Genomic DNA, 23,838 nt, shown 5'->3' with positions numbered 1-23,838 from the left:
TGCTTCTGCATTCTGTCTCCCTGGTCTCCATTCATAACAGCCTGTGTGATCTAAAACTTTTTCTTTTAGGTGGACAGAATATATTTATTTATTTTATGTGGTGCTGAGGATCGAACCAGTGCCTCGCACATGCCAGGCCAGCGTGCTACCACTTGAGCCACATCCCCAGCCCTGAGGAAACATATTTTGAATGTGGAGAGAGAAATACCCAAATATTGGGCCAAGAGAGGGCAAGGAATATACAAATACACCAGTATTATGTATTTTCAGGGTGTGATTTCCACTACTTCAGTAGTACATGAGCTCATCCATCCACATTTTAGAACTTGTTTGCCTGAAAATAACCAATATCAAGCAGACAGTGTTTCAGAGAATTTTACTGAAGGTTGAGCATCCATAATAAAGATCAAAATGTTCCCAAACTGGAAACTTTTTGAACACTAGCATGAGGCTATAAATGGAAAATTCCACACCACAAAACTTTCTATCATACACAAAATCCCCATTTAAAATTGTTGTATACAATTACTTTTAGGGTGTGTGAATAAAGTATATATGAAGCACAATAAATTAATTCCCTGTTTAGATTTGGGTACCATCCCCAAGATATCTCATACATAGGCAGACATTATTCCACAATCCAAAATCATCTGAAACCCCAATCACCTCTAGTTCAAATAATTTCAGATTTAAAAAAAAAAAAAAACACTCAACCTATAGATTCCTTCCTGGGAAAATGTACTAGATAAGAATACCTTAGCCACACTAAGAAATCACTGCGTGCTGACACCGGCAGAGGAGTGGTTCCTTTAATTCTCATAGCTGCCTGAATTGTGGGCATCATTGCCACTTTGCAGACAGAGAAACTTCAGCTTCAGAAGGCTTAGTCACAACTGAGGTTTGGTGGCAAGGGGCAGTGGAGATTTACACAAGGCACAGGTGCTAGGGTCCCCACAACTTGACTTCGGTGTTTTTTTGTTTTTTTTTTGTTTTTTATTGTGGCAAGAAAGTCCAATAGGTTCTTCCCTCAGCGATGTGCAGCAGATCCTGAGAGCTGTCTACCTCGAGTAGCTAAAGCTTCTGGCCTGTTGATTGACAATTCCCCATTTCCTCTTCCCCTAGACCATAGCAGCTCCCTCTCTACCTCTGATTCTCAGTTTGACTTTAGACCCCTAAATCTCCTATGAAGAGATTTGTGCAGGATTTGTCCTTCTGAGACTGGCTTATTTCACTTAGCACGATGCCCATGTGGTTGCATACTAAGGAATTTCCTTTTTTTCTCAAGGCTAAGTGACGTTCTGTTGTGTGTAAATATTCTGCAGTTTCTTTAGCCATCAAAGGGCATTTCAGTGGTTTCCACCTCTGGTCCATGGGGAACGAGCTGCTTTGAACATGGGAGAACTAGCATCTCATCCAGATCCTAACTGCAGTTTTTCCTGATAAATACCTAAAAGTCAGTGTTGGATTGTATGGTAGTTTTATTTTTTGTGACACAGACACTCTATGATGGCCAAGCCATTCTGTATTCCCTCCAACTAGGCACAAGAGACCGTTTTCCTTCAGAGCTGCCCCTGTAGGTGTGAAGTGACCCGTCATTCTCCACGATGGTGAACAGCCTCAGCTCAGACCCCACATTCCATAGCAGTAGTGTCCAGTCCCAGGAGCAGCTAAACATGAGACCAAAGGTTTTGTGGAAGACAGGTGGTGGGATTGCTGAGCATCTTTGCTGTGCCAGGCTTTGGGCTGGGGCTGTGCTTGCAAGGCAGGCCTGTGGAAGGTTAGAAAGATCACATGATCACATTGGCACAGCCCCACTTGGCAGAGTCTGGGGAGTGCAAGAAGAGCTGTGTGGGAGATGCTCCTTCCCTACCTGGGGCCCAAGGACAGCCTGGGACGAGCATCTAGTCCAGATGTACACACGTGTGTGTCCCTAAATGTACACATGTGCGTCTGCCCACAGGCTTCACTGGCCTGGGATGGGGCAGGATCTGTCTGCGGTTGGGTTTTTCTGTTCGGCTGCTTCTCAGCCCGCAGAAGAAACAGAAGGGAGCAGTGTGCTTTCCCAGCCTCTCTCCATTCCTCAGGGCCCTGGAGAGGGGTCCGGCTGCCTCTCCAACATGACAGCATCTGGACCATATCTCCCAGGGCCATCGCACGTCCCACCTATCAGCAGTGCCTGGCAGCCGGGGAGATACATTTAGATAAAGCAGCCAGCAATCGCCGATAACAAGCCCCTCAAATGTCAGGCAGCACAAAGGACAGCATTGATTGCTGCCTCTCACCCGCCTTTCTCTTTCTGCCCAGCTCTGCGCTTTTCTCTTTTCCTTTTTCACACAGCAAAGCCTCTGGCTGGCATAATCTGGCTGTGGAAAGGCCATTGTGCATGGACACACATTGTGCTGTTTGCTAAATGGAATTTCTCCCTGCTTCTCCAAGTCCCGTCCTTCCTTTCCACCCCTCTGAGCTGCTTCTCTGCCCAGAGCCTCCCAGCCAGGCCCAGGCTGTGCCTCTCCTGGGAGCCCTCAGCAGGTTCCCCAGACCCTGGGCTCCTAGGGAGGCAGGAAGGCATGCAGCAGCCGGAGGCTGGAGCAAAGCCCCAGGCTCTGAAGCACTCTGGCTGGGCATTAAGCATCAAAGACTCACTTAATGCTAGTAAACCTGTCCTCCCTCCCACCGAGCAGAATCCCTTTCCTGTGCAATGAGCTACCTTCCAAGTCGCTTTCAAGAAGGAAAGAGAGGGCATGTGTACCAACAGCAGCCCAGCCCTAATCCATGACCTGGGAACCCACAGGTCCCCTGCAACTTGCAGGGCTCCCTAGGCTCCTCCCTTTAATTGGCCAAAGATGTCAACTACGTATATGCTAATACCCCAAGAACGGAGTATGACCTGTGGTCAAGTCCTACAGCAATGGTTTGTTTTGTTTTGTTTTTTCAGTTTCAAATTTTGATTTGTTCTTGTGAGTATTGTTCATGCAGCAAAGAGTTAAAGTGGAGTCCTTCCAGAATCATTTGGTGGCGATGGCCAGCTCCCATACTGAGTGCTGCTCATGCTCTTTCTCGTTGACTTCCCATCAGGGCATATTTTCCAGTGACATCAGAACATCCAAGAAGAAAAAAGAAATGATAATATGCTTTATCATTTTGTCTTCCTAGCTACTGGTAAATAATAGAACATCATCTCTATTCTAGTCCACTATGCTTAAAATAGTTGTTTTGGAGCAAAAGCAGAAATTAGGCATCAGAAAAACTAATTTGGAAGATTCCTATAGTAAAGGAAGCTGACTCTAAAAGCAAAAAAAAAAAGACAGAGCTCAGCACCAGCTACATCAAAATATTAAGGGTTATTTAAATAATGGTACTATTTTAACAAAAACAACCCAGAAGAAAGGAAATAAAGTCGGAGAGGCAGAAAATGGACTCCCTAGAGATGTCCACACCCTAGTCTCCAACCCTGTGAATATGTCAGGCTACCTGGCACAGAGGGAGAGGGCGTTACAGGTGCAGATAGAATGAAGGTTGCTAGGGAGGGATACCATCCTGGGCTACCCAAGTGTTCCAGCACAGCCCCAGGGTCCTGAGAGATGGAAGACCATGGTGCAAGAGTGGGTTAGGGTGCCAGGGTGGGAGGGACGAGCGGAGGCTCCACCTGCAGAGGCTGGCTGTACAGATGAGGAAGCGTCTGTGAGCCCAGGACCAGGTGGCCTCTAAAGCTGGAAAGGTAGGAGAGCCTGCAGGAAGCCTTAAGCCTATAGAAGGATCCAGCCCTGCCAGCCCCTCAATGCTGGCCCTGAGCCCAGGTTGGGCTTCCAACTCCCAGGGCTATAAAATGATACATTTGTTTGTGGCAATTTGTTTTTTTTTGTTGTTGTTGTTTTTTTTTTTTTAAAGAGAGAGAGACAGAGAGAGAGAGAGAGAGAGAGAGAGAATTTTTTAATCTTTATTTTTTAGTTTTCGGCGGGCACAACATCTTTGTTTGTATGTGGTGCTGAGGATCGAACCTGGGCCGCACGCATGCCAGGCGAGCGCGCCACCACCTGAGCCACATCCCCAGCCCCTGTGGCAATTTGTTACAGCAGCAATAGAAAACTGATACAGAAGGAGAGGGAGGAAGAGAAGAACTGCAATTCCCTGGGCACTTAATGAACCAAGCCCTGGGCTAAGCGTTTTCCTTTCATTATCTCCCTCAATCGCACAGCCCAGAGATGGCACTGTGATTGTTCCCACCAGGTGCAAGACGGAGGTCTGGCAATATGGAAAGGCCTCACTTCGAAGCTCCAGCTCCTCCCCACTCATGCTCATGCACAAGGAGTCCTGAAGGCTTCTGCCAGAGTGAAGAAAAGAATCTAAGGTAATGTGGGACTATGGCACCCTATTAATCACAGCCATCAATCACTGTTTAGAGATTCAAATTTTACAAATGAAATCCAGAGCCTGGTGAGCACATCTCTGAGTTATTGAAAAGCCATGTCGACCGTCCCCACCACGCAGCATTGGAGATTTCCTAGATGAGTTTGTGGAATTGCTGCCCATGCACCATTCACAGTGAATTCCTCCAACCAAATTTGACATTTATAATGGCCCAGGAAAAGCCTCTCCCTAATGATACCATATCACTGCATGTCACAGAAATCAGAAGTGACATTTATAATAGAAATGCTGTCTATAACGCGAAGGTTGTGACTGGTTCCCATAGAGTCATGAGAGAGTCAAGGGTGTTAGACCAGCAGAGGCAGTGGAGGCATGCACCCACGTGGTCTGCCCACTCAGGGAGGAGATGCCAGATTCTGCAAGAACATCTTTTTAAGAATATCTGTTCCTAACATCCCTTCAGGGAAAAATATTTCCCAAGAACATATCATTAAGATATCTTGATTTTTTTTAATGGCAACAAAGTCTGAGGCTTATATTCTATGGTGGCAGAGACAGACTGTTGTCCCGAAAAGATGTCCTTCTCTGCAAAGTCCTGTTTCAAGGACCTGAGCAAGGACCACATTCCCCAGCTCCTCTGGCACACGGCCATGATGCCAGTTCTCATAAGGGATCAAAAGCAGAAGGAATGCGTGTGCTTCCTGGGCTGGATGGAGAAGCTACGGTGACACCACTACCCATTCCCTTCCCTTCCTAGGGACCATGGAAGCCACACACAGAGGACAACAGATCAGAGCCAGGAAAGGTTTGGGTCCCTGAACCATAAAGTGAAGACCATCCCCTGAGCTTGCTTGTTGGAATATTGCATAAAGAATAAATCAAATCATTTAAGCCACTCAAATTTCAGGGTTTATGTGTTACAGCTGGTAGCCTCATCATAATCAAAACATACACTCCAAAGGCCAAGAGAAGTTCACCTTGTAGGGTTTTTGTTTTTTTTTTTCTTCTTTTTTGGCTTTGTTAACCATGCTCCTGAGCACTTGGGAGGGAAAGTTGAAAGTCATTTCCATGTGTGATGTACAGCAATAAAGAATCCTTCATAATAGTTTCTCACAGGGCCTTTTGCCAAAGTTATTAAGGTCACCAATCTTTAAAGCTCAAAGTTGTGTCTGTTATACTGGAATTGATTCTGATAGAGAAAGGACTGTAAAGGCGCATATCATATGCTTCACCCTAAAATCAATATTGATTTTGCAGGACCTTTTCAAGGGAAGAACATCTCGCTCATAGAAGATACCTTCTAAAAATGACTCAGAATCCTGTTAATTCCAACTCAGAAATATACCACAAGAAAAGCTCAGTTTTGCTGGCATTGTTTGCAATATATAGATTGGGAGAAAATAATAATTCTTCAAGGGATCTTCATACATATCAACCAGGCTTCAGAATATGAGGGAAGGGCATTTTAGGAGTCACAGCTACAGTGCAATACCCTCAAGCAAGTGTCAGGCTTAGAAGGTGAGGAGGGCAACCAAGGACACTCACGCTCCTCCCCAAGGCACTGAGCATCAGCTTTGGAAAGCCGGGCAAGGCTCCGCCCCCTCTGCCAGAAGTCTTGTTCCCCGAGGCTTCTGTTGGGTATGGACACACCAAAAGCTTTGAGACAGATGCAAATATATACCACATATTTTATAATACAAGTAATTCTTTTAAAAACGAATATTTCCAGGATCCAACACGATTCCTGGCAGGTCCACAATCCTGATGCACAAAAAATAAATTACAACAGTTTTATTTATATTATGAAATATAAAAGTTCATAATATTTGAATATGTGCCGCACCCGGATGTAGCTGTTATAAGTAAGTATGATCTGTGCTCTCATCCTCGCCTCAGTAAGTAACATTTTTTCTTACTGGACAAGGTCCGTTTGCCTTGTTTCAATGCCATTTTGTGCATTTTCTTCCCCTTTAAATTGTGGTAGTGAGATCCATCCAGAGAACCTTAGAAAACCAGACCAGAACAAAAGAAGGCGCTTGCTCTGGGCAGTACAGACAGTGCCATGCCAGGGTCCCATCAGCCACCCAACCTTCCCCTCCCATCCAGCCTTACGCAAGTTTGAACCTCATAGCTGAATAATTAAGGGGAAAGCCATTATCTGCCTTCGAGATTTTAGAAGTGAACGATCCATCATACTTTGGAAAAAGCTCTGCTTGGAAGGAAACCATCATAAACATTCTTTTTCATAACAGTCCGCTGAGGCACTGGGGTTTAACACTGGCAGCTCAAGATCGAGAGAGGGGAGACCTTGGGTATCCATCGGTGAGGGGATCATGTGATCTCACCCAAGCACCCTGGTGACCTGAATGTTGAAAACCTTTGACTCAAGTCGCAGCCCTTCTTCCAGCCGCTCCCTGCACCCACAGCCCCTCCTGTCACTACAGGTCCCACCTGGTGATGGAACCAGGTGAGTTAAGGAGCCAGCACCATTCCTCTCACCACCTGCTGATGTCACCCCAATGTCCCATCAGGCCAGGAGGCTCTGGATTGAGGACCCGCGGTGTTCAGACCACCCCAGGTCCTGAGAATGGGCGCCAGCTTAGAATAAGGTCAACTTGCAGGAAGGTCTCTGATTTTAATGACTGTACCCTTACTGTCCGGAGGGAACAAGAGAAACGAGAAAAGTTAGAATTATTCAGATTTAGTCACAATCAATTTTTATCTCTGGGTGAGAAAGAACAAAAGCCAAGGATCTATTGAAATGTCCTTACTCAAAGAAAACTTGTAATTAGTATTGGTGCGCCAGTTTCTATGAAGAGACTGCAGCGGCCTGATAATGCCGCTCAGCCCACAGCGAGCAGCTTCCCATTAAAACCCCTGCTTCCAGGAGCTTAACTCCAGTCATCAGTGAAATCATGGGGACCAGGCTTACGCTCTGAGGTGAGTACAGACAGGTCCCGTCAAAGAGGGCAGATGCTTCTTTTCAAGGAAAACCACCTCTCACATGCTGGTGCCTGCGGGGCTGTGTCTCCATCTCACTTTCCCAGACCCCCAGAGCCACATGCACCACAGGGGCCTTGGCTCCCTCCAAACACCCAGTTCCAAAGGTCGTCCCCACAGCTACCGACTCCAGAGAGGAACCAAAGGCCAGCGTGATTCAGCTCCTCCCAAGCCTCTCAGCTGAAGGACAGTCCGCAGTGGGGAACTGTGGGAAGCCAGTCAGGCTGGGCAGTGACATGGCGTGCTGGCCCCACGGCCCCAGGTGCAGGATCCCAGAGCTGTTCACAGGGGCACGCACCCCATACTGAGCAGACACCGTCCCAGTCAATCCCAGTCCTGCATCCCCGGTTAACTCAGTGTGAATGGAGCTCCAGGCAGGCGGCAGGATCCACTCTGAGGAGGAGGAGCATGCAGTGCACTGAAGGAGTAGTGGTGGTCTCACCTCCACACACGTGGGGTATCTTACCAAAGGTATTAAGAAGTTGGAGCTTTATTTAAACTAGAAGCAAACAACACTTATTTCAGCATTAGGTTTGACTCTTTATAAAGCATAAATTTGGGGAAATTATTTTTGATTACTAAACAGCCAATTTCTTACCTAGAAGATGGAATTAATAACTTCAATCCTTACTTTATAGCGCTATTAGGTGGATTAATCAAAATAATTCATGCAAAATACTTAGCATAGCCTTCAGAACATAAGAGGCATTTATTGATATTTATTAGACAATATCAATGTGAGTGCTGTTTATCCATCCCTCTATTGACTCTTAACAAAGGGATGAGAGTCAAGTAGGATGCAGGATGTCTGGCTAAAACCTAGCACATAGTCACTACTTCACACAGTTTATTCCATTTTCCCTTTCCTTTCCAAACACTGCTGCTCCTCCGGTCTCTCTGAAGCAAGTCCGTTCCCTGCAAGAAGAAACAGGAGGAGAGAAAGGGAGGGAGGGAAACCTGAGAATCTTATGTCTGCTTTAATTGATTTACTTTAGGTCAGACTCAAGGAGCAGAGCCGTAAGTGGAAGTCCATTTAGCTGACTTGGAAAGCTCTACTCTTGACCTCTGAGAACGGAGAGGTCTGTGAACTTCTCTGAGTGGCTAAGTCTTTGGCCAGAAAGGAAAATTTCTCAGCTGCTTTTTCATGCCTTCAAAATGAATTAATTTTCTAAATGGAAAATTGAAGTAATTAGGTTATAGATTGAGTGACATTTACAAAGGTGAAAAGCAAGGAAATTTTTATATCCTTTATTAAACAGTTATTAGGTATATTAAGCAATATGGAGTAATTACTTTTATTCCCCCAAATGTGATTATTCTTTTCACGCCAAGACAAGCTCAATCTCATAAGAATTCAGTAGACCATGACTGCTCCGGAAGGCACCCCGCTCTAACATTACAGTCCTGCCAGGCCCACCTTGCTCAAGGGGCAGGTGGGAGAGGTGGCAGCAGCTCAAGCAGAGCAGCTTAAGAATCTGGTGCTCAATGTGGCCTTCAGCTTTCTGTGTGTGTGTGTGTGGAGATGCCCTTCCACACATTTCATTTTATTCAACCAACCTGTCCAAGTAGGAAATTTGTCCATTAATTCAAGACTTACTGCTTGCCATACACTTTATAAGGTCTCTGAACATCTTGTTTTTCAGCTTTCCACTATTGTAACAAAATACTTGAGATAATCAGCTTAAAAGAAGAAAGGTTTATTTTGCCTCACGGTTTTAGATTCTTCATCCATGACTGATTGGCCCTGTTGCTTGGGCCTGTGGCAAGGTCACGCATCAGGTTAGGGAGCAAGTAATGAAGCAAAACTACCTACTTACAGAGCCAGGAAGTAGAAGGGAGAGCGAGGAAGGGGTGGGGTCCCCCAGTCCCCTTCTGGGGCACATCCCTGACGATGTAACTTACTCCTCGAGGCTCCGCCTCTTAATACCCCCCCAATATTACCATGGGTGGCCACCACCCTTTCACACATGGCCTTGGGGACATTCTAGATTCAAACTACACCCAGCAGTGGGAATAGGCCACACATCTCACTTTCATGAATTCACATTCTAGAAACAAAACCAGAAAATAAATTAGGTAAAAGGCCTCAGTAAGATGAAAAGTCACGGTGATGGAGGAGAGGGAAGCTCGTACTGAGAGGCGCTGCTCTAGTAAACTGGGGGAGACGAGCGTCCTGGGGAAAGGCCAAGGCCCTCGGATGGACCAGGCCTTCCAGGACCATCCAGGAGAGGTGACCAGCAGCGAATGGGTGCTGGGGGCGGGGCTAGAGGCGTGGTGGGGCGGGGCTAGGGCGGGGCCAGATGCATGGTGGGGCGGGGCTAGGGGCGGGGCTAGGGGCGGGGCGATGCAGTCACCTTCAGGACCGAGGCTCTTTCCGGAGGGAGGCAGCTAGCCGTGGAGAAGCTCCAGACACGAAAGTCCCCAGTCAAAAAGCACCGAGAAATCCGTGGAGGAGCTACGGAAGTCGCTTTTAGAAATAATCATTCCTGCAGTTAGCTTCGCTCCTCTGTTTCTTGAAGTACAAAATGACACTTTTGCCTTCATCCCAGTTTCCTGCGGACCTGCATGGTTTGGGGTCTGGGAAAGGCAGGAGTTGACGGGCAGTCACCAGGTGCGAGACGGAGATCCATTTCTGGGACACCAAGAAGGAACCCAGATGGAAGCGCCTGTGTCCAGTGGCTCCAGTGAAGCTTCATCGGCCTCGTTTCCAAACCTCAGTTTTTGCATTTGAAAATGATGATTGTGAAGATTACAGGAGCTGACGCATTTAAAACATCGGACATAAGCTCAGTACGCAATAAATGGAGCTGTTTTTATTTTTCAAACAACTTAATTTTTCAAAATACAGTTCCCACCCCCAGTTGTGTTCTTGAGCTTTCTTGCTCCCTGGAAAAGGCTCCTAGGCACCAGCTTTGGTGTCCCTGTCACATGTCGCTGGAGGCCAGCGGCACCCTCAGGCCTTTCCCTCTAGCCTCTCAGAGCCAGGTCACATTCAGCAATACCTGAAGATATTTTGGGTGGTCACACTGGGATAATGCTGTTAGCTTTTAGTGGGGAGGCGCGGTGCTGCTGAGTATCCAGGATGGCCTCACATCTGATGACCATCTGGGCCCCACAGCTGAGAAGCCCTGCCCCACCTGCAGGAAGCTGGGGGCACCCCTGCCTTTACACACCTGCCCTTCCCAGGGGACCCATGTGGTCCACACTGCCCACCACCAACTCCGCCAGAGCTCCCAGCACACCCTGGTGAAGTGTCTGAGTGAGCAGGGAAGCATCTCGTCATTTAGCTACCGACACTCCCCAGTCAAAGGTTTGAGCTCCAGTTGCAGTTTTCCATATCATGTTCCCTAGGTCTCCATATATTGTTCAAGACCCCTGCACACTGAGTGGCTAAATTAAGCTAAAGTGAAGCATTCTGATCTTTGTAATTGTACTCAAACACAATATTCAGGTCTTAATAGAGAACACACCATATTTGGATCTGACCAAACCTGGAGCTAAGGATCCCAGAATGATACTGACCATGGTGGTCTGGACCTAGACCTGGGAATTCCCAGTCCAGGCTGCACTACAGGAATGACTGACACTCCCCGGAGCTACCGGTGCCACCATCGACACTTGGTGTAACAGCAGTGTCTCTGCTCATGAGGAAGGCTGGTCCGACAGCATCTCCTTGCTGAGCAGCTGCAGGAGCACATGGTAGAGCTGAGGTGGACAGGTTCTTACTGCGTGGCAGTATTTGAAAGTCAGAGCCATTCACGCCAGCCCTGCCCTTTTCTTTCAGCTTACCCCAAATTGCCAACAGTCCCTTCCTCTAAAGAAATGTATCATTACTACTCAGGGAGAAAGTGAGGTTTCCAGAAGAACTTGAGAAAAAACAAGCCCATGGGACGTACCCAGAAGAGTCAATATGGAAGGGATAAAGCCAACCATCTATAAAGAAGCCAAGACAGAAAGTTTTGTAAGTGAGAGTTGGAGAGGAGATAGTGGACCACCCAAGCCCAGGCATTTCAGCTAAGGTTCCATATCAAGGAAGTACGTTTGAGTACAAAAGAAAGTGGAAACCTACCAGCCAGTTCAGCTTTCTGTAACACATGAAAGGAGACTGTGTGGCCCAGACGACAGAAGTTCAGTGTTTGCAGTTATGGAAGCTGGGGAGGCCAAGACCAAGGTGCCTGTCTGTGTGGCTCCTATGAAGGCTCGTTTCCTGGCTGCAGGCTCCTCAGCATGTCCTCAACCTGATGGAGAAAGGACACCCCTGGTCTCTTCCCCTTCTTATAAAGGCACCAGTCTCAACCAGGTGGTCCACCTTCATGACCTAGTCTATCTGATAACCCCCCCAAAGCCCCACCTCCATCCCTGGATCGGGGCTCCACAGACATGCTCTTCATGGCCATGACTGAGTCTTGCCGGATAGACTCCATCAGCTGAGGAGGGCGAGAGTGATGGACGCACAGAGGGAGTCCTCACTGTCAACCAGACACTAGAAATCACCTTCCAGAAACCTCTGCATCTGGCTTTCTCCTGGCGGGCCACCTGCCTTCAGCTCCATCTCAGCCCCCATGCCTCACAGCTCTCCCTCTTGGGGCCTCAGTTTCGTCATCCATCAAAAGGAAGAAAACATGAACTCCTCCACACGCTCCTTCTGTGGGGACCTGGCGCATGGCCGTCATTGTTAATTTGCCTTCTCGATGCCGGAGAGTTGCCTTTTATCTCTACCTAAATAGTACTGCCATTTTCTTAGTGAAATTAATTTTAACTAAGTCTTAGGGGGGAAAGTCTTTTGATTGAACAAATTTATATTAATGTGTTTCTGATAAATAAGTCATTAACCCTTCAAAAAGCATCTGGTAGCTTCTTAGGGTCCATGTTAACTGAAAAAGTCCAAAAATTTGCAGGCTTGAGGGTCTCCCACAGTAGGACACAGTCGAGTGGTAAAATGCAGGGGCTTTGGACGGGGACTCCACCTCCAGGTATCATCTTCCCCCACATTGTGCTTCCCGGCCTTGCCTTCTGCTCCCAAGACCAAAGGTCCCCAGAGATTCTGCCCTCGCCTTCCCGGCCATGTTCACCAACCTCGTCCATTTAAGCCTGTGGTGTCCAGTCATGTGGCATTTTCTCCCAGTCAGTCCTTCCCATGCAGACACACAAACACGCAAAACAAAGAGCTCAGCCCTGTCCTATCCCATGACCCTGCTGCCCTCATGCTCACAATTATCTGTCCTGGAGTAGTTTCTGTGACTGCTACACACGTGTGCAGGTCGTATCAGCAACCAGACAGCAGCAGCCCCAGTCACCCGCAATATCTGAAGGCTCCTTGCGCTAGACTGCATGAATTTTATTTCCATCAGTTAGCTCAGAAAATGTTACTCAACTCCCATGATGCCAAACACAAAAGTCTAGAATTGGCCCTAAATTCCTTAACCAGAGACACTTCTTAGGATAATGAATTTGCATGGACTCCTTAACTAGACCATCCCTGGTTTGAATCTCAGTTCCATCATTTCATACCTTTGCCTCTTTGGACAAGTTATTTAATCCATCAAATCTTAAATATTCCATTCCATAAAATGAAGCAGAATGGCATCTCCCCATCCCACACTCCAACCCTGTAGCCAGGGCAGCAGGCTGAGCTCTCCGGTGGGGGAGCTGAGCTAGCACCCAGTGCTTCTAAAAGGGGAGGTGGCCTCAACTGGCTTCACTGTGGAGCTGCTGATGTCCCCCCCCCCCGGGAAGCAGGATTTCTGAGTCCTCTCCAAGCTGCCAAGGCCCCAGGGCCAGGTTGTGCAGACTTGATGAGCAAGTCTCCAAGCCCCATGCTGCCACCACAGCCAGACGCGACAATGGTGCGTTTTTGATGGATGCATCTTTTTAATATTCTCATGCAGTAGCCTGCCTACTGCCTCTAGTTTGATCGTTTTCTTAAAAAAGACAAAAAAATTATGAAATACATGCTTTAAAAGAGGTGAAAGATCTAAGAACACATGGGTAACAGAGAATCAAAATTTATATCCACTTCCAGTGTTTTGGTGACATTCATCAGTCATTGCCCATCAATGTCTTAGACATCAGAAGCACTCCAGTCCCCTACTGCCACCTGTCCTCCTTTACCCGCAGCTGTCAATCACTGCACAGCATGGGGCAAACCCCTACCACCAAGCCAAGAAAACAGGGAGTCTCATCTCAGCTCCTTTAAGAAATAGGCTGCAGGCAAAAAGCACAAGGATTAAGAAGGTGCAAATCAATCCCAGGACCCATGGAAACAGAGCACATTCTACAGGAAGCCACCAAACAATGACTGGGTCAAAGAAAATGGCTTTACTGTTGGCATCTCGATAGCAGATAAAATTATATACTTTGAAGCCTGACAATTGAGTAGTACAAAGGAAATTAGGAGAGGCTAAAAAAAAAAAAAAAAAAAAACTGTTCCTAATCTATGCCGCCTCCTTCAAAGCGTGTTCTTAGGATCCGCTGCCCTGAGGGGACCTGAGACTTGCAAAGTCCAAGGCCACTGCAGAAAAGTGCCAGTCACGTCAAAGCGCCTGGGGTCTGTGATGTACTGTGTCATGCGAGGATTTCAGGGAAGCACTGGGAAAGGGCAGTGTCCCTCTGCCTCTCCTGTGCTGCCCGACTGCCCTCACTCCTCATCCCCGAGGAGCGAGCTGTCCCCCTGGTGCGCCTTCCACACACAGGCAGGCTCCAGCCACACTCTGCCCGCAGGCATTCCCTCCCTCCAGGTCCCTTCAAGCAGGAGGAGGCTGGGCTGAGTGTCAGGCCTGTCATTTCAGACAGCACAGACACCCCGCGGTGATGTCACCAGCCACAGCAGCTCCAGGATGTCAGATACCAGCAGCCCAATTCATCAGGAAAGTAGAAATATGACAGTCCTTAGATGCACATCTGGAGACAGGCAGGAGCCCACACGGATTTGTCAAATTAAAAATGAAGGCCAGAGGACCATCTCCATAGATGTTCTAGTGAATTTTGAGTTGGGAAGAAAGAGTAGGCCTGATTTTAGATAGAATTGCTACCAAAAGTCCTCAGATCTAACTGGCAACCACTCCTGACTACCTCACTGGCCATTCCCCGGGTCACTCCAGCCAGGAATCTATGACACTCTAACTGATGGAGAGGTTGGAATGCTTTTCTTAAAAAGAGGAACTGGATCAGAGAGTTTTTCCTAAAGTATGATGAGCCCTGGGGTGCTACGCAGCTCACATAGCAAGAATGGGTTCAACAAAGCAAATTGTAGACTACCCTGCCTGCAGTGAAGCCCAGCTGGGGCTGTGGAGGAAATCAGGTTAAGAAATGCATCATTTCTATCATTCCAACTCCTATGTTGAAGAAATGGGAGTAGTTAGACAAAGACACTGTGGAATGTGGAACAAAGAGTGAGGGTTGGGAAAAGTACAGGGTGCCACAGGATTCCAAGAAGAGGGTAGTCGCATCAGGGCAGGGGGACCGAGGTAGACTTTCAGTGTGGGCCCCAGGGGAGAGTGCAGAAGTCATCCCCCAGGAGAGCTGGTGAGCAGGTGGGGGAAGCGCATAAGGCCTGGCTGGTGAAGTGCAGGTGCCACACCCTCTGGACATGGGCCAGCATTTTCCTGAGACTGGCCTGCACAGGAGCTGCACTGGGCACTGGAGGAGAACTTTAAACAAAACACTCCCAGAGTTTAAAGACAGGCTCTAAGTGCATTGGTGCCTGTAAGTCCTAGGGGCTCATGGGGATCTCCCTCCCAATGGGGTGACAGGATAGGGAGCAGCTAAGCTGAGCATCTGTGCCAAGGAGGTCTGGTATGTGCTCAGTTAAGACTGACATGGGCAGGCTGGAGCCAGCCCCTGGGGCAGGACTCCTGGTGGGGAAGAGCAGCCAGGTCCCAGATGGGAATGACCTTGCATGGTTGCTGAAGGTCAGTGCAGCTGGAACAGAGGAGGGCAGAGGAGAGAGGCTCAATCTGAGGGCAGAGGCCAGGCAGCAATCCTGCAGGGCAACCCAGGTCCCCAAGAGCAGATTTCATTGCTGATGAGTTGAGACCTGTGGAAGTTCTTAAGCAGGAGAAGGTGGTGAGTGCTGATTTGGGGACTGGGTGGTTAACACTCAGGAAGGAAGGAGGCACTCCAGAGAAGAAGACTTCTCCATTGTTGGGGCAAGAGAGGACAATAGCTTGCACAGCCCAAGTCACAGGGATGAGAAGTAAAGGGATTGTGGAGGGGAGCCACCAATGGTCTTGAGAGCACCCCAAAGAAGAGGGAGGCAGAAAAGAGAACATCAAGATGTTTGCTTTATGCAACTGGAGGTTTTGTTTCTGAAATGAGGATTTCTGTACAAGTTTAGGGAGAAAATTCTATTTTGAAAAATTATGTTGGCAATTGCTGTCAGTGTTAGTGATGAGATGTCTTGGAGATGAGTGCTCTATCTGATGTGTGCGTGATAAAATACTGTAGGTTCTCTCTTCACCTCAATGATTGTTTCTTTTGCTGAGAAGAAGCTTTTTAGTTTGAGTCCATCCCATTTATTGATTTTTTATTCTTGCGCTCTTGAAGTCTTATTAAGGCAGTTGGGGCCTAATCCAATATGATGAATATTTAGGCCTACTTTTTCTTCTACTAGGTGCAGGGTGTCTGGTCTAATGCCTAGGTCCTTGATCCACTTTGAGTTGAGTTTTATGTAGGGTGAGAGACAGAGGTTTAATTTCATTTTTCTACAGATGGATTTCCAATTTTCCAATTTTGTTGAAGAGGCTACCCTTTCTTCAATGTATGTTTTTGGCACCTTCGTCTAGTATGAGATAACTGAATTTATGTGGGTTTGCCTCTGTACCATTCATCTACATGTCTATTTTGGTGCCAATACCATGCTGTTTTTGTTATTATTGCTCTGCAGTGTAGTTTAAGGTCTGGGATTGCTTTGGCTATTCTGGGTCTCTTATTTTTCCAAGTGAATTTCATGATGCCTTTTCTAGTTCTATGAAGAATGTCATTGGGATTTTCATAGGAATTGATTTATATCTGTATAACAGTTTTGATAGTTTGGCCATTTTGATCATATTACCTCTGCCTATCCAAGAGCATGTGAGATCTTTCCATCTTCTAAGGTCTTCTTCAATTTCCTTCTTTAGTGTTCTGATGTTTTTATTGTAAAGTTCTTTCACCTCTTTTGTTACATTGATTCCCAAGTATTTTATATTTTTTTAGGCTATTTTGAATGGGGCAGTTTTCCTAATTTCTCTTTCAGTGGATTCATTACTTATGTATAGAAATGCATTTGATTTATGTGTGTTGATTTTATATCCTGCTATTTTGCTGAATACATTTATTAGTTTTAGAAGTTTTCTGTTGGATTTTTTTTTTGGATCTTCTAAATATAGAATCATGTTGTCAGCAAATAGTGATAGTTTGAGTTCTTTTCCTATGTGTATCCCTTTAATTTCTTTTGACTGTCTGATTGCTCTGACTAGAATTTCAAGGACTATGTTGAATAGAAGTGGTGAAAGAGGGCATCTTTGTCTTGTTCCAGTTTTTAGAGGGAATACTTCCAATTTTTCTCCATTTAGAATGATGTTGGCCTTGGGCTTAGCATAGATAGCTTTTACAATGTTGAGGAATGATCCCACTATCCCTAGTTTTCCTAGTGTTTTGAACATGAAGAGGTACTGTATTTTATCAAATGCTTTTTCAGCATCTATTGAGATAAACATATGATTCTTGTTTTAAGTCTACTAATGTAATATGTTTCATCTATTGATTTCCATATGTTGAACCAATCTTGCATCACTGGGATGAACCCCACATGATGGTGATGTACTCTTTTTAATATGTTTTTGTATGCAATTGACTAGGATTTTATTGAGAATTTTTGCATCTAATTTCATCAGGGATATTGACTCGTCTTTGTCTGTTTTTGGTATCAGGGTGATAACTAGTTTTAGAATGACTTTGGAAAGTTCCCCTTCTTTTCTATTTCATGGAATAATTTGAAGGGTATTGGTATTAGTTCTTCTTGGAAGGTCTTATAGAACTCTGCGGAGAATCCATCTGGTCCTGAACTTTCTTAGTTGGTAGGCTTTTGATGGTGTCTTCTATTTCCTTGCTTGAAATTAACCTGTTTAAATTGTGTATGTCCTCCTGATTAAAAGTTTGGGTAGGTCATATGTTTCTAGAAATTTGTCGATACGGTCGAGATTTTTCTATTTTATTATTTATTGGAGTATAAATTTTCAAAATAGTTTCTAATTATCTTCTGTATTTCAATAGTGTCTGTCATATTTCCTTTTTCACCACAAATTTTAGTAATTAGAATTTTCTCTCTCCATATCTTCATTAGCATGGCTAAGGGTTTATCATACATGCAAACATACATACCCACACTTAGTTGTGAAAAAAACCAGAAAAGTAGCTATCAAGTAATTGGGAGAGGCTGTTAAGTGAGTTTTACGTCTGTAGAGCAATATAATGAACATGTGTTTATGCTTTTCTCAATCCAAAGGCAATGGATAAACCTCAAATATGTCGAAATTCAGAATCACTTCTAATAGAAAAGAGATGAAGAACAATTACTGTAGATAAACAAAAACTGCAAATCAAAACAAGAATGAGATAATATTTTTTAACCAACAGAGTGGAAAACAATGAAAAATATCAATAACACCCAGTGTTGATACAGATGTGGGAAAATAAGCACTTGTGCACTTTTGATAGAATTGTGAATAGCACAATATTGTTAGGAGTCAGCTTGGAGATAGTTAAATTCAATGATTCCGTTAGAAATTTACCCCACAGAAATGTGCGCACAAATGGCAAAAATGACTAGATAAGGAAGGCTGTTGTTACTTTATTTTTAGTAAAGGAGTCATAAAGTAAATCATTTTTACCTCATTATAAATACTCTCTAAATATACTGACATGGAAAGATGTTTATATCTTAAATGGGAAAAGAGCATGATAGTGCTATGGAAGATTCTTATTTTATTATAAATATTTACATGTGCATAAGCACATGTACAGTTTTACAAAAGTGACCAAAATGGAAAGTATTTATCCGACTATGAACTGAAGTCCTCTTGGGAGGCGAGCGAGGCCGGGGAGGCGAGCAAGGCCGGGGAGGGGAGGCTTCCCTTTGACTTTGTGGTAGCAGTGTGGCTTCAGTTTAAAACCAGCAACATCACTTTCAAAGATTAACACTAGAAACTTAATATCAATATCAGAGATTGAGACAGGACAAAACAACAAGGGTAAAGGTGCCGGGTGGGTGCAGCCAGACAGCCGGCCTCACACACCGACTGAAGGTAGTGGGGGCTTTCCAGAGGGCAGCCTTGCTGAGGCCTGTCTTTTCATCACTGTGACAAAGTACCTGAGGAAACCAACTCAGAGGAGGGAAGGTTTGTTGGGACTCATGATTTCTGAGGTTTCAGACACGGTCACTTGGCTCCATGGATTCTGGGCTGTGGTGAGGCAGAGCAGGTGGTGGAGAAGGTGTTGGAGCCCAGCTGCTCACCCCACGGCAGTCAGGAAGCAAGAGAGGGATGGGGGTGGGCGTGCCTGGGGACAAGATGTACCCTCTGGGGCACAGCCCCAGGGACCTCCTTCCACCCACTAGGCCCCATTACAGTTTCCACCATCTGCTGACAAGGCCGTCAGCTAGGAGCCCATCGATGGGGGAGCCTCTGATGGGGTCAGAGCCCTCGAGATCCAGTCACTTCCCAAAGCCTCGCCTCTGGACATGCCGCACTGAGGGCCAAGCCTTCCACAAACAAGCCTGAGGAGCATTCCAGATCCCAAACACAAAGATTAACACTAGAAACTAGTGACTGCTTAGACGTGTCTACACCCCAGAGACTCTACATGCACTCCCGAGAGCCTATCCTAAGGGATGGTCAGGGTTTACAGACGCAGGTGCTCATGGCCACAAGCAAAAGTGAATTTATTATCTAATCTTAGACTCACAGTCAGATATTCCATGGAGTGTAAGGCAGCACCAAAAATAACTTTTTGCATATTGCTGGGGAAATCTAATGGGGGGATTTCGGGGGGAAATATTTATAATTCTGCTTAGCATAAAAGCAAAACCAAATCTCTTCACAGTGCATAATCCTGTTTTACACACAAATAACGTGTGTATTCATCCACTAAAAGTAATACTTGAAGAAACTCATCCAATAAATTAACCGTGATTACCTCTTGGTAGCAAAATTAGAATTGGTATAACTTATTCTTTCTCTAAGTCTTTTTTCCCTAAATGTTCTTCGGTGAGCACACGTTCCTTTTCTAATTAGAATATTTTAGTAAAAGGAGAAATGTTAAATTAGTATGGCTGTTCATCCCAACGCTCATTGGATTGTGTGTTTTGCTCAACTTGAAAAGCCTCAGAAGATACTGGAGTGAACATGGCTTCAATGAGGAGGTGGCTCCAAAGGCATTTGCTGCTTCCCCCTTCACGTACATTCCCCCTCACCTCCTCCTCCTCCTCGCTGGCAGGCCTGGACAACCAGGATGCCCCAAGTGCCTCCCTGCTCCTGAGTTGCCATAGGAGCCCGCACTAGGGCAGCATCTATTAGAACAACAGAAGGCTGTTCCTTGGCAGGGATTGGAATGGCTGCTGTTTACTCTGACCAATGCCGGTTGCATTGCAGACTCATAAATCACATGCACACACAGGGAACCAAAGAACCCAAACAGTGCCAGCTAGTGTCTGTAGAAAAACACCATGTCTGCCTTTTCCCAAGCTCCCGAACAAGCTCAGTTCCAACCAACATCAGTCAACCTACAGTGTCGCCCAACTCATCCTGAACCATGGGAACCTCTAGGAACCTGGGTGTCCAGAGGAGTAGCAGACACTTCTAACAGCTGCAAACTGTGCTTAGAGCTACCCTGGCCTACCAAGAGTCCAGCAGCACAATCTTAGATAAACTCAAGCCTGTCTATGCCCGCCTTAACCAGTCCTTGCTGAGCTGGCCCAATGCCAGGCTGCCCAAGTTTGTTCTTCTCTGAACTCATATTTATAAACTCAGCAAGAGGTGTACTATTAGTCCATGTTAAAAATAGTTAATGTCCAGTAGTAAACTAAACACTTGGTATTTATTACAGATTGCATCTAATGGACCCATGAGCAGGGAATTCCTAACACCCCCATTTTATAGGTGAGAAACTGGGACTCAGAGAAATAAGAAACATGCGCATAGCTGAGAGGGGCTGGAGCTGGGATTTGAACCCAAGTGATCCAGTTCCAAATACCCACGCATCCTGCTACAGTTGACACCACACTGCCTGTGTCCTAGAACTGAGGGTCCACACTGGGTAACACGCCTTTCCTGGAACCTGCTCCGTGAGCTTACAACAACAACAAAGTCAGCCATTGCATCAAACCTCCGTTAAAAAAAAAGGGAAGAGAGAAGGAGGCTCTGCCATCCCCCACCCCAGGAACATCTGGGACTGCCCCTGCTTCAGTCCCACCGTCAGGTCACCACCTTCAAGGTGGCGGCTGACCTGCTGCACCTGGGAGGACATGGGCATCTTCACACTTCTGGAGCCCTGATGGCTGCTGGGAGGTCCCAGAGTCCAGGGAAGTGTGAGAGGTGACACTGGTGACATGGGCATGGCACAGCCTCTCTGGACTCCTTGAGTGAGATAATGATTCCTGCCCTGATTGTCTTCACATGCTAATTAGAAACAATTGGTGGAAATCATTTTGAACTCTAGATCCTCTGCATATTAGTGCTTAATTACAACACATCATTTGCTCAGAACAAGTGCTTGGACCCTGGGGATGAATCTTCCCTCCTTATCCCTTAATAACTATTCTGTCCCAGACCTGTGCTCCGCTGCTCCTTCTCGAAATATAAGAAAAATAGCAAATGATGATTTTTATCTCCATCATTTGTTAATCAAATGGTTTAAATAGAAAAATGAAAAGCCATTTAAAATCATGATTTTTTTTTTCATTTTTTAGCATTAGGAGATTGTTCCCTTCGTGGAGCAGAGGTTGTGTGGTCCCGTCACATACTGTGAACTTACAGTCTATTCTGGTATCTTTTATCAGCATCTTTTGATTTTTGACAGTAAACTTGTTGCCTGTCATGGAAGCCACTCACCAAAGGACCTTCAATCACTTGTCTCAGTACAAAGGGCCACATGCCTGTCCCCACCCTTTTCAATCAAACACAATGAGTCCATATTGCTTCTCTGATGGGTCTTTCTGCATACTCGTCTGCAGTTTTAAACAGAACCATAGTTCTCACGACTGCAGAAAGATCCTCAGCAGTCAGGACTTGCCTAATGAAATCCAGTCATGCTCTACTTGGCTGCTCTCAAATCTCTATGCACAAGTAAGTACCTGGACTTCCATCACTGATGACCCATCTGGAAAGGTCCTGCAGGGTCTCTCCCTACCTGCTTCCTCTTCCCTTTCCCTCCCTGTCCAATTCCTTTTAAGTTAAAAAAAAAAAAAAGAGTTACTCTAGAAAGGCTCTAAACTGCACGTGTGCTCAGCATCGCTAAGCTGTTATAAAAATCATACAATTAGTCACTTGGCATATGCCCCAGCACTCAACTCAGGAAACATTCCAGAGCTTCCCATCCCAGCTACACCTTCCAGCTTCTGCAGTGACCCCCGCTCTGCTGCCAAGACCCTGCCCCTGCCAGCCCACTGACCCTCAGGCCCACTGGCCTGTCTCCTTGGTGTGTCTTCCAGGAAGGCACTGAAAGTCAGACTCCCGCAGATGACTGGAGATTCAAGGATGCCTGAAGGTCAGAGCCTGCACATGCATCTGTGTTTCACAGAGGGAGGAGCAACGCAGAAATAATAAGATGCGTTGTCCCCGGGATAACAGGATGAGTCAGAGCAGAGGAGCTTCCAGGAATAGACTCCAGATTTCCGTCTCCTGTTACCAGTCGCCATCATCACTAGGACAATTCTGAGAGGGCAAAGTGACCTCACACATATTCCAAGCCCAGAAATATTTGTCTTAAACGATTTTCCAGCTCCTCTCAAGCTCTAATAAACTGAACTTAAAGTCTGTTTTTTTTAATTTGACAGCAGGAAATCATTGTTAAAACCCTACTTACAAATCTGTGTTAATGAATATATAACTTTTCTTGGGGCTACTGGACCTGAACCCAGAGTACAAAAGGTCTTTCTTTCTGCACAGATTATTGAGAACACCAGAGTCCTCTGGAAAGTTGTGCACTGGCTGCGGGTCAGCTGATGCTCCTGAGAGCCACCAGCTACCGTGTCTGACATAGAAGACGGGGCCTCTCTGGGGGACCGGAGGAGGACAAGTCAGGGCTCATGTGAAAAATGTGGGAAGTAAGAAGGAAAAAGAAGAGAGGTGAGAGGGAGAGAGAAAGAAGGAAAGAAGAGAGAAAGGGAGGGGCAGCGGGTACCAACCTCAGTGATCACAGGCCAGTCCAGCCCAGGGCTTGATCAAGTATTTCAATTCATCCCAAACAGAGACTTCTTTGCAAATTCAGTGCAAAGAAACATGATTGTAAGCAAGAAGCAAAATCCCATCAGGTCCGCTGCCACCCTTCCTGGATGATGACAGGCCTCAGAGATGCAGAAGGAGCAATGGCACTGTCTACCCAGCTCCAGAACGTGTGGCGGCTCTGAGGCCAAGGACACAGCAACAGTCTGTGAAATCGCGACTCTCACGGGCCTGGGGGAGTGATGCTCCATGGAGCAGAGGGAGGAGGGCGCTGGGTCAGACCCAGAAGATAGCCAGGTGACCTTGGTAAAGAGAGAAGACCAGCCTCAAACCAGGAAGGAAGGTCCCACTGACCCAGCCTGGGGTACAGAGAGGCTGCACCACACACAGCGTCTCTCGTAAAACCCAGGAGGTGTGGCCCCAAAGGGATCTGAGGTGACCTTCTGAGCTGTGCGTGGCCCCCAGCACCTTAAGGAAATGAAAGCTGCTTCCCCAATGTGGGGGGAGAGGGAAGAGGGAGGATTTGGAGACTTCACTCACTTGAGATCAGTACCCCCTCCCGGGTTTACTTCTCCATGTTGGCCTTCCCACGCTCGGGCCTGTTATGGGTAGTGCAAATTGGACTGCAGACTGACCTCTGAGTTATCACAAATCCCACCTAATGTAATAGAAACAAATGACCCCCTTACGTGAAGAGGATACGGCAGCCTTTCCCAACTGTGTGTTCTAGTGGAACCCTAGTGCTAAGACACCCTTTGAAAAAGGATTCCAAAGACCAGTGTAACAACAACAACAAAATCAACAATGGCAATACCCCCCACACACACACACACACACACACTACTCTATGCCAAGCACTGGGTACTAATCACGGTTCTCCAGGGAAAGATGACCAATAGAATGTACACGTTTGTATATAGTGAGAGACAGAGAGAGGGTGACAATAGGGGAATTATTATGGGAATTTCTCATGTTATCATTATACTGTCTGTAAAGTCCTACTCTCTGCCTACTCTCTGCAAGCTGGAGACCGCGTCTGCAGGTCTGGCCC

The 23,838-nt window shown here is 46.3% G+C and overlaps 1 long non-coding RNA gene across 1 annotated transcript in view; it reads right to left on the bottom strand.

Moving 5' to 3' along the window:
* The window catches only part of LOC308649818, a 56,198-nt gene extending 34,048 nt beyond the window's left edge, over positions 1 to 22,150 (bottom strand). Inside the window, exon 1 of the long non-coding RNA XR_014022174.1 lies at positions 22,015 to 22,150. This is a non-coding gene — a long non-coding RNA (uncharacterized lncRNA). The remainder of the gene's footprint in view (positions 1 to 22,014) is intronic.
* Positions 22,151 to 23,838: the final 1,688 nt, after the last annotated feature.

The sequence above is a fragment of the Spermophilus citellus genome, assembly GCF_964194105.1.
Source record: "Spermophilus citellus genome assembly, chromosome: 5".
NCBI classification, from domain to species: domain Eukaryota; kingdom Metazoa; phylum Chordata; class Mammalia; order Rodentia; family Sciuridae; genus Spermophilus; species Spermophilus citellus.
The sequence above is the reverse complement of the archived record's forward strand: the minus strand, read 5'-3'. Positions and strand labels throughout refer to the sequence as shown.